Consider the following 12,451-nt stretch of genomic DNA (forward strand, 5'->3'; position numbering starts at 1 on the left):
TAAGAAATGCTATGTTGAAATGAACTCGTTATGTGTCCTTAATCATCTTTTGGTTTGTTTTGCAGATGAAAGAAGACCAGGCCAGGACAGGGACGATCTTCTCCAGTCCAGCATTATCAAGGACGACTAATTCCAGTCCAGCATCGACAGGGACAACCTTTTCCAGGGAAGGCACACCATCGATCCTGCACATCAAAGACAAAGGAGGTTAAAGCAAGGGTTCGTTGAAGAAGCAGATAGTTTCAGAAGAGTTAATTAAATTTAGCTTCTCAGCATCATCAAATTGAACATCTACCAAGTTACAAGTGTTAGACAAGGTGGCATCCCAGTCATCACTCCTCTAGTCAGATTGGTCCACCTCAACATGTCCAGATTCAATGTACCTGACTCATCAAAGATGGCACTAACTTCGATGTACCTACCCTGGTTATCCATTGGTCGAATATTCCAGAGAAGACATGTGTCCAAATAATGCAATTATTTCATTGGCCAGAATTGAGTTTGTTGTAACAAACCCTAATAAGGGTTTTCCTTGTAAAATTTGGGCCATTGATCTCAAATTGATCTGAGCCATTGAATTGTATTGAGAGTGCTATATAAGCCCTGGCTCCTCATTTGTAAAGGGTTAATAGTTGATAGTAGGCTAATGGTTAGTCAATAGATAATAATTAGTTCATAAAGGTTAGAATAGCTAATGATTAATAGCAAATAGAATAGTAGTTAGAGCAGAATAGAAAGAGAAGGCAAAGCTTGTTGCCAAGATGTTGTTGTAAAACTTGTAAACTTCATTGAAGAAATGGTGAAATGTATGGGTTGATTCAATAATTTGCATGGTCTCTATACTTCTCAGATTTGATTTCATGTTATTAGATGAGGGGAAGAAATGTGTTTGATTGATGGTGAAATTTGTATATCCATACTACTAGCAGTTTGTTGATTGCAAACTTGCTTTGTGTAGTCAACTGGAATCATTCAGCTTAAGCTTAACTTCAATTGTCGCTTCTTCACTGATATGCATCAGCCTGATGGTGTCTATGCCTCTAGCGATGATCTGAACATCATAAAGCTTTCCTCTGAAGATCGCACTAACCTTGTGGAGATGGTCCTGGGATGTCAAATCAAGATTTAGTTAGAATTTCATCAAAGGTCATTCATTGCTCTTACATTCTTAGTGTCAGAATTAGATCCTTCCCTTGCCCTCATTCTTTTTTCCTTTTTTCAAAAATCTAGGCTAGTGAAATCCCGTGTTCCAGTAATATTCAAAGCAAATTAGACGTTCAAGTCATCGAGTGTAAGTCCCCTTGTGATTCCAGCAAAATCACATCGTACCACAGAGAGCTTATCCACGGGTAGAGATCCTACATAATAGAACCTTGGAGTTACTTCGACTGATCCTTCGACGAGATCTTCAGCAGTCGAGAATTTTGTTCAAGAGAGGATAAGGCACCTTTAGGTATTTTATTCTGTGTTTGGTTGTGTACAAAAGACACGTCAACAATATCCTACAAATAGAATGATCCTACTTGAGGTGGTGAGACAACTTCTGGAATTCGATTTCATCCAGAAGGAGAAGCATAGAACAAGGATGACTTTTCCTGTTGTGATAGGGAAAGCTTTGGAGGTGTGCCACACTGCCATTGGAACTGGTACAGTGATTGATCAGATTGCATTCTATTACCTTGGAACTTACAAGAGTAGAGACATATTTGATCCTCATAAGAATGTAGAGAGGATCACAAGAGAAATAATCATACACAAGGTTGACATTGAGGATTACTGGGCAAAACTAATGGATGAACAAGCAGTAAAGAAGAGGATGTGGTCTAGGATGTTAGTAGATTTTATAAGAAAATGTGAACTCTTTCTCATTTTGAATCAAATTGTGGATGACAGTGATCATACTCATCTGCAGTATGAGAATGAAATGAAGAAATCTATCTTTTTGCCTAATTGCTCACAGCGAGAAGTAATTGATTTGAATGTGCTTATGAGAGACGTTATTGATTTCTCCAAAGAGTGTATAGACAAGCAAATGAATAGATTGATAGATATGGGCGTTGTCTTCACTTATGAGAAAATGAAAGAAGAGGAGTCCTCTCTTGAAGATGATCAAAGAACAATCGGTGATGTGAAGATTCATGTAGATGAGGGGAGTCATGCTCCTAAATGAAGGAAGAGTATGCTTGGAGAATCCGAGACAAAGGGGAAGGAGATAGTTGGTTAGCAAATAAAGAAGAAGAAGCAAAAGTCTAGCGCTCCTTTGTGTCCCCTTAGTTCCCCATCAGTAAAGGAGGTAGATGTGCCAGAGAAGAGCAAGGAATTTGAACAATCCTCCAATATAGTAATTTTGCCAGAAAATATTTAGGAGCTATATGCTACGATGACATTAGCATTCCGACATGAAGATGATGAGCAGCCGAGATCTCCTACTATCTAGTTGGAAGTTAGTTTGGGCAATAGCGTTTATGATTTGACCAAGGACAAAGATGATTATGATGATGATGATGATGATGTTATCTTGACATTGAGGGGACTTGAATGGGAAATGTGTCTTGATGATGGTATGGAAATGTCCACCATTCCCAATTGGTTGCTGTGAAGCATGGAGAAAAGTAAGAAGATGGTAGAGACATAGCCTATTGTTGACATTGATGACTACTTAGCCAAGTTTAATAAGGAGAAAACACCTAAGAAGGTTAAGATACTTTCCAATATAGCTAGAGATGAAATAGGAATGCGGATTGCATAGGTGGCTATCACGATTGGTGATGTGACTAGAGATGTGGCTACTCCCATGTATTTCCAGATCACTTCAGTTGCCCTTGGACGAAGCAAAAGAACAAGAATTCCAGGAACTTGGTGATACAATTTGGGTAATCAATGCAAGGTTGGATAAGGAGAATGAGAAGAAAAATTTGTATAAGGAAGAGAATATCAAGCTTAAGGAGTATATTGCATGGATGAGGTGTAAAGATCCCACCTTTGTCTTGCCTATCGTAGTTGACTGTGTACTTCATTTTGATCATGAGGCAGTGAGGAATACACATGCAAAGTTTGGTAAATGGATTGAAGATGTAACAAAGCAGGCAGATGATTTCCTTACTCAGATTGTCCAGGCATTCGATAGGATGTCAATGCTTGCATTCAAGATGTAATATTTGGAGGGAGTTTGGCATGATTTCCAGCCTATACAGGAGAAGACCATTCCCCGCCTCAGAGTGTTGAAGAAAGTTCCTATGTCCACGTTGATCCATGAGGGAGTTGTGCATGAGGGTGATATATATGATTTTCAAGGTTGGTATTGTTCATTGGCCTTGCGGAAACCTACTTATGAGCATGCACAAAGAGATTGTGCAGAGATGGATGAAAGGATCAATTCAGGAGATACAATCAAAGATCCTTACATCCATTGAAGAATTGTTAGGGGTAGATGTCAGTCCCTCCAGTGGTCTACACTTAAAAGAATTGAGAGATAAGATGAAGTTCATGTACTTCAACCAGTTGGAATCAAATTGATGATTTGGTTTCATTGCTGATTCATGTCCATAGTTCATAGAAGCTTGTGCCCGATTGGGAGAATACTTTGGATGTTTGTTCCGATGTGTTGGATGTTATTGATGCTTAACAAGAGGCTTTGCCCAGCATTACCATGGAGGAGTTAGATTCAATTTTGGGTAGATTCCTAGAATATGATGCTTGAGAGAGGAATGCAGGTCGAAATCTTCTAGAAGATTCTCTATTTGATGACTAGGTGTCATCCTATTGGATCACATGTTGGTGGTTCACTTTTTGATGTAGACCCTAATTAGGGCAATGTTAGGGCTATGTTGGCATGATCTTGGCCCTTGATTCAAAATGAATCTTGGCCATTCATTTATTTTGAGGCTCTAGATAAACCCCATTACCTCTCATTTGTAAGAGAGATTTTTGAGAATTGTTGTCTACATGCTGCAGATTTGACTAAAAATCATTGGAGTTTGATAATTTTCGTTTAAGTGTTGTATGCATTTGTGGTTCTCATTGCCTCCAAGTTAGATTAGAATTTGTTTCATGTGTTTAGGTTGAATGAAGGAATTTTTTGAATGCATTTGTGTGGAATCCATTTAATCCATACCACAAGCCTCTTGCTGATTGTAAGTGTGCCTTGCGTGGTCAACTAAAATTTTATGTGAACTTAACTTCAATTATTGCATGTCCATTGTTATGGATTGCTTTGATGGTATTGATTTGAATATCTATGGAATATACCTTAGATGATTGCACTAAGCTTGTGTCAAATTGTTATTTTGATGGTGAGACCTTGCCTAGTAGGATTCCATTGAATTGTTCATCATTTCTTGCATTCTAGGCTTTAGAATAGAAATCCCTAAATCCTATCCTTTTTTTTTTAGAAATCCTTGTTAGATTAGATTAAGAGCTTAATTGCAAAATCCGAAGTCATTGACATAGCCTATTCCACGTTTCGAACAATTGTGTAAGTTCACAAGTGAAAACAACAATATCACATCAAGACATTGAATTACCCACATGGCAAGAACTGACCGTAGAGGCCTTGGAATCGTCTTAGTTGATCAAATATTTAGCATCTGAGGTGATTTTGTTCAAGAGAGGGTAAAATACTTTGGTATTTTATTGTGTGTTCATATGTGCATAAAACACACATTAACAGGTAAGAGAAATAATAAAGTATTCCACAAGAGGTGGATCACCCACTGATGGTGGAGTGCAACAACAAAATAAGACCACGAAAGGTGGAATTTCTCCTACAACCAACTTCCCTAGATGCACACTTCCCTACGTGTCTCATATGCAAACTACAATGGATGCATTATCCTAAGTCAACTTAAGTGTAATTATGAGAAAGAGAGAAAAACCTAATGGGAAAAAACTCCCCCCCTAAAAGAGAGATGAAAGCACACAATGCTCTCAATGATGTATGAGAAGAACAAAACCTCATGTGAGGAAAAAGTCCCCCCCACCCCCCCCATAAGAGAGAAGAAGAAAGAGCATGAAGCCCCCCCTCAATGTAGAATTTCCTGCAAGGATGGTCCAATGATGTTGACCAAAATTCCTCCCCATTGGGAAGAAAGAGAGTCTATGTTGCACCAAGAATGTCAAAGTGTGACAAAACCAGGTACCAATATCGATGAATCACTCACTTCAACAAAATAAAGATCAGCCATGGAGACAACCTGCTTTGAGCATCAACTAGATATTCATCAATGGCAGATTGGTACAATCGAAGTCTCACTGGAGCCATGCACAAATGTGTACAATACAAGTCTCAATTTTAGCCATGCACCAAGTCTCACAAGATACTTCCTAATCTACAGAGTACAAGAGGATTACATCAAATATGTCATTAATGACAAAGTACAAAGAAATGTGGCACTTTATATTAGTGCGTTACAACATAGCTCATGCAAGAGAATACATCATGACAAAGTGCAAATTTGGAAACATGAAAATGATGCCACCAAAAAGATGCCTTGTAGAAGACTACAGATGAAAATGCCTTTGATTGGAATGTCCCCAATAAAAATGTAGGAGCAAACTAACTTACCCCCCCTTGGCTGCTGGTTGGAGAATGCTGCAAACAGGTATGAAGGTGGACAAAAAGAAAAGTGTTTTGAATGTTGCTTATTACATGAAAATTTTGTTTTTAAAAAACTTAATTAAAATCATTTATTAAAAATCTATGAAAAAACTTTATTTAAAATTAATAAAGAAATTTTTTTATTTTCTATTTTTGTCATTTTTGATAAATTTTTTTATTATAAAACCAATAAAGAAAAACATTTATTTAATTTAATTTTAAACATTTAAAGTATTATTAAAAAAATGATCTAATAAAATTAATTAAAAATCCAAAGTTTTAATTAAAAAAACTTTTAAAAAAGCATTTATTAAAAATATTAATAAAAACAAATTAAAAAACGTTTATTTAAAAAAAAAACATTTAAAATAATTAAAACCCTGCTTATGATTGTGTGTAGGGTTGTGAAAGGGCCTGTAGGGTACCTTCTGCAAGGTAATCTGTGGCAAGGCTGTGGTAGGGCCCGCGGGTACTTGTCACGACTGCCGTGGTAGGGCCTTCGGGTCCTGTCACGGGATCGTAAAAATTTATTATTTTTTATAAACTTCAAATGATTAAAAATGAACCCCCCAATCCGAATTAAAATCTAGAATTTTTTAATGATTTGTTATTTAAATTTTTTGAAAAATAAAAAAAGTAGAGAATTTAAAAAAAAAAAAATCAAACTTGTAAGTCTGAACGGCAAGCCTAGGAGGGGATTTTTTTCAGCTCCGGATGTAGGTAGCCGATTTTGACGAATTGACAATCGATTTTGGGTTTTTTGGACATTCTGAACATGATGGTGATGTTGGATTTGACCCAAAGTGCTCCAAAATTGCAGATCGCTCCTGGGACAAGTCACCACCCTCCACCTTCAAACGACTCTCGACTTGGCCTCTGGTGTCGGATTTGGATGAAACAAAAGGTGATTTTGACTTTCTCGAACCTCCTCAATCCAATGGTGACCTTAGTTTTGACCTAGCAAGCTCCAATAATGACCTGCAATATAAAACTCCAAAACACAAAACCCCAAATTGCATCAAATTTCTCTCAATTGGCAAACCAGTGGCACTCTAATGGCTCTAATACCATGAGAGAATTCGCCTATAGCAACCCAAGATCTAGGGCCCAATGAATAGCACAATGCAAGAGATATAAAGATTGATTAAAACAAATTGTATTCTCATCAAGATGCAAAAAAAGATCAACTGGGTTATTACATACAATGTAAATGAGCCTGCTTATAAAGGCAAGGCATGATAACACACAATCATGACATGTGGATGAATGAGATATAAGGGTAGGTGAGGGTAGGTAGGAGAAATAATAAAGTATTCCACAAGAGGTGGATCACCCATCGAAGGTGGAATGTAACAAGGAGGTAAGACCAGAAAAGGTGAAATTTCTTCTACAACCAACTCCCCTAGATGCACATTTCTCCAAGTGTCTCATATGCAAACTACAATGGATGCATTCTCCTAAGTCGACTTAAGCAAAGTGTAATTATGAGACATAATTTACACCAACAATCTGTGGAGATGGTAGACAAAAACTACATAGATTGAGAGGGGAACGACAGTCCTTGGAGATGACTATATTTTCAATCAATTGGTAAAATTTCAATGGATGTACATAGCTTAAGCCTTATTATTGTTTCTCTTTATAATATTACCTCCTTGGGATTTGATAATAAAATTTTTTGGTATGGAAAAAATTCTAAGAGAATTAGAAGTCTATTAACGTATATCTTTAGGTCTATCAGCTTTTGCCAATCACATATCAACATTTCAAGAAAACCTAACGTAGTTTATGTTAATTTTGTGCCCTAGATCAGTAATTAGGTTTATGTCTTTTAATTATGCCCTTGGTTTGTTAATCAGATTTGTAATATTTTATTAAACCATAATTCAGTAAACTCAGAAATGAAACAAGTAAACAAGAGACAAACGCAAATACCCTGGGAAAACCTCCAAGGAGGAAAAACCCAGCATTAAGGACCCACAGGTCAGATTATATATTCTCTCTTAATTGCACAAATACAATACTTAGCTTGACTCTTCAGATCTGATCCCTTTTATCATATCAGATTTGCCCTTCTAAATACACCAAGTCTTCATCAAGGAATACCAAATACCTTCTATCTTCTTGAACAAGTTCGCCCAATCTTCTCCTATATTTCGCACCTTCAATTGCAGAGCTATTTCGCTGATTGCATGAGAGATGAAGTTAATTGTATTGACTTGCAAGGTGTCTTATCTTTATATGCATCTTTAACTTTGTTTTATTGCAAGTCGGCCTCCTTTAATTTGGGCGCCAATATTTGTTGTAGTGTGGGGTATTTAGGATAGGGTTGGGCTTATCCTTGGGGCACGTTACCCTTTAGGATAGGGCCCAGTCCTAAGTGGGTTCGGATGTTGCCTTTAAGGCAATTGGAACCCATATCTTATCCTAGTTACAAACAACACTCCCTCTTAACTAGGGAAGAAGAGAATACATAATCTGAACCTTTAGAGTTCCATCTAGCACACAAGCATAGAATGGATCTAGCACACAAGCATAGAATTACATCTTCCACCTAGCACACAAGCATAGGATGGTTCTAGCACGAAAGCATAGAACGTGTAATACACAAGTGGGTCTTTACATAATTACAATTATCCATCTAGCACACAAGCATAGATTGGACATAATTCATTCTTGCACACAAGCAAAGAATGATTCAAAGTGCTGCAGAAGAGTCACTGGGATTGAAGGTCCCTCTCAACCAGGGTTTCACTTTCCACAATACCAAGTCTGTCTCTTGAAGTATTCGAACTTCACTCTGGATAAGGGTTTGGAAGAATATCTGCAACCTGTTCATCTGTGCTAATATAATTTAGTTGAATGGTGCCTCTTTGCACCATATCCCGAATGAAGTGATAATCTTACAACCAGGCAAGATTAGGGCCTAGCCCTAAGTAATACATACAATGTTTAAGTTGTAATCCGAACTTAGCTGACAACTTCAAATACTCCTGAGAGAGTATCAGAGCAAGTATTCCATAATATCCACCTTGTACTGCCTTAGTCTTCTCTCAAAGAAGAATGTAACACCATAATCTTCCATCTTGCACACAAGCAAGAAATGGAATAGACATAATCAAAATATTGTAGTCTTCCATCTTGCACACAAGCATAGAATGGAATTACATAACATAGTCTTCCAGCTCACACACAAGTATAGACTGGATCCACTTTTCATCACTCGCGGAGGTTGATACAACACAATGTATCACAGAGGTTGAGACTCCCTCTCAACCAAGGCGGTGTTCTCCATAGCTCCAAGTCTATCTCAAGCTTCAAGAGAACATCTGCAACACAGGATTGACCTGCCATAAAACACTGAATTGTCAGGCATCAATATATAACCCTGATAATAAATCAAAATAGCACAACAAGAATTTTGAGAAACCACACTGCTTCTCTTGATGCAACACTTGCAACAATGTATTCATCTACAGTAATACTTAATGCCACTGAGGACTGTCCCTGTAGGTCCAAGAGATCGCAGTGGGTGAATGCTTGAAGAGTTTTCTTTGTCCGTAACACTTCTTGACTAATCTGAACTTAAGCAGCTTCAGTCCATAATCAACTGTGCCTCGCAAGTATCTTGGGATGTGCTTGGCTGCAACACGATAAACATGTGCTTAACTAGATACATCAGTGATCCAATCAATTGCTTGTACTCTGATGGATCTACAAAATCAAAGTTAGCTTCAAAAACACTTAACTTCTTTAAGTTAGATTCCATAGGAGTAGACATGGGATTACAATCCATCATTCTAAATCTTTTCAAAATATCAATAGTATACTTTCCTTGACCTAGAAAATTTCGTTAGACCTTTGCCATACTTCTAGACCTAGAAAATAATGCATTCAAACCTAAGTCCTTCATTTCAAATTCTGAAGCTAGTTCTTTCTTACATCTAATGATAAGTTCATCTTTACACATATCGAACTATAATTAGCATTTCATCATTGGATGACTTAAAGTAGATGTTAGAGTCAGCATCATTTTACAAAATTCTAAACTTAACAAGTATTCTTTCATACCAAGCACGAGAGTCCTGTTTGAGGCCATATAGGACCTTCTTCAATCTGCACACCTGGATCTCATAACCCCTTGAGATATACCAAAATAGCTGGAACTCCCTCTCAGCAGCAGCTATGTCTAATCACAGCTTCCAAGGTACTTGAACTTCCTTTGAGTGTATGCTCATCCCAATAATTTCTCTTGAAGATTTAGTATGCCCTGTTTTAGAAGCATTCCAAGCCACTAAAAGATCCAATCAATTTCCTGTACTCCAGGATAGGAAATCATACTCTATGATGAAATTGAAAATGCTTGACTAAAGAAAAGAATTACATGCTAATACTCATAATAAAAGGTAAGCAATCAACATAGGTTAGAGTATACCAACTCAGAAGGAGGTGCTTCTCCTTAACTTCTGCACAATCAATCTTTCATATTAATCTCAAGGATCCTGTCCATCTATCTTTCAATAAGGTGGACCCATAGCACAATTGTTGAGATAAGATGGGGATAAATTCCATCAAGAGATTACACAACAAGATTGCCAATAAATATTATCGAAAATCCTAAGAAATCAACAATACATTCTAACTTTTACTATGTAGGAAAGAGCATCATCATAACCAATTAACTGAAAGCAACCTGACATGCAGTTATTTTAACAGATAATTGACATTGCATTTGTCACAACATTTAATGAGCTCAAATGCAACAGGGATGATATAAGGATGTTAACTTGAGATAACACAGGCACAAACTTGCTTGCAGATCTACAAGGATAAACACTTGACACAGGGAACCTCAAAACATGATTGGCCCAACACGGGTTAATTCAAAGAGAATATCATTTTCCTTTCACACAAACCAACAAGGGTTACAAAACTAAGTAAACACAAACCCAAATGAAACCCTTATTATTACTGTTAAATTTATGGATCAGAATTAACATCTATCTTGTTTTATGTATTACTGATTAAAATATAAATCTGACTATCTTCTTTTGTATGGCAGGTGAGAGGGGCATTTATTATATTTCTATATGGGAACATTACATTCTTGTTCATTGCATATATTGACTGTCATAGACCTCCTTCAAATGTTCTTGTTGTCTTTTTCCTCTCATGCTCATGGTCGAAGACAACAACCTCATCAACTTGCTGTTGATTTTGTGATCAGACAGAGGAATATAGTTTTCTTTAATTTTATCAGTAGAGTATACAGATTATGCTGTATTACTATTCCAACGTTCCCACGAAAGTGACTAGACAGCAAGCAGATAATAGTCAATGTTCACTTTCCCTTGAATGTATACCACCGATGATGAATGTGGTTCAATCTATCATGGATGTATGCACAGATAATTATTTGATTCATTTATCCTTCCGTGTGTTACAGACTGTCTCTAATCCTAGACGTATTCTGATTGAACTGCAGATTTGATTAATGTATGGTTGATCCACGACTCTATCTTTATTGCTGTAGGAACTTGATTGAATTCCTGTTACATTCGCTGCATCTATTAATTAATGATCAATCTTTGATCAAATGACATCGTATCATATTGATATATAATACTAAACGACTTCCTGAGAGGTTGTGACTCTTTACTCTCAAGAGTCCTGATGGTTTCTAATAAACCGATTCACTTATAATCGGTTTACAACTTAACTAATATATAATTAAATGTTGAAGGCCTTAAGGCCAATTTAACATTTAATTTTATCAACAATTACAACTTGACAAAGAAACCCCATGTAAACAAATTGACAAAGTTATTTAATAGGAATACTTAACCTTCAATTATTATAAAGTCTCTCATCACAAAGTTAATAAAGAATTAAGGAAAATGCACCTGTTGATGTTTAGATAACATTGACACTGGAACCAAAGGCTTCCCCAAAAGAAACTATCTTTGCAGTCTATCTTTAAGAGCTATAATTCGCAATTTCCTCTTGATGTGCCTTAGCACAGTCAACAATCTAGGGTTTAGACCAATTCTGAAAATCAACAACTCTGAAGGTCTAAATAAGGTAATAACTCCACAGTATACACTTTGCATTCCAGAGATCTGAAAATCTGAAAGGAGGTTCTTCACTCGAATCTCCACAATGAATTAAAGAATGACTCCTTGATGAGAACCCGATGATGCCCTCTAACTTCACCCCTGTCATTTAATAAAAGACAAACAGCAACCTGAAGGTAAGAGCTTACTGAAATCTGAGGGTTAATATAACCTAGGTCTGATACCATGTTAATTTTGTGCCCTAGATCAGTAATCAGGTTTATGTCTTTTAATTATGCCCTTAGTTTGTTAATCAGATTTGTAATATTTTATTAAACCATAATTCAGTAAACTCAGAAATGAAACAAGTAAACAAGAGACAAACGCAAATACCCTGGGAAAACCTCCAAGGAGGAAAAACCTAGCATTAAGGACCCACAGGTCAGATTATATATTCTCTCTTAATTGCACAAATACAATACTTAGCTTGACTCTTCAGATCTGATCCCTTTTATCATATCAGATTTGCCCTTCTAAATACACCAAGTCTTCATCAAGGAATACCAAATGCCTTCTATCTTCTTGAACAAGTTCGCCCAATCTTCTCCTATATTTCGCACCTTCAATTGCAGAGCTATTTCGCTGATTGCATGAGAGATGAAGTTAATTGTATTGACTTGCAAGGTGTCTTATCTTTATATGCATCTTTAACTTTGTTTTATTGCAAGTCGGCCTCCTTTAATTTGGGTGCCAATATTTGTTGTAACGTGGGGTATTTAGGATAGGGCTGGGCTTATCCTTG

At 36.7% G+C, this 12,451-nt stretch overlaps 1 protein-coding gene across 2 annotated transcripts in view; it reads left to right on the top strand.

Annotated features, from left to right (window-relative positions):
• The window catches only part of LOC131074118 (pentatricopeptide repeat-containing protein At1g76280), a 254,542-nt gene that overhangs the window by 124,846 nt on the left and 117,245 nt on the right, over window positions 1-12,451 (top strand). The window lies entirely within an intron of this gene.

This window comes from Cryptomeria japonica, chromosome 4, assembly GCF_030272615.1.
Source record: "Cryptomeria japonica chromosome 4, Sugi_1.0, whole genome shotgun sequence".
NCBI lineage: Eukaryota > Viridiplantae > Streptophyta > Pinopsida > Cupressales > Cupressaceae > Cryptomeria > Cryptomeria japonica.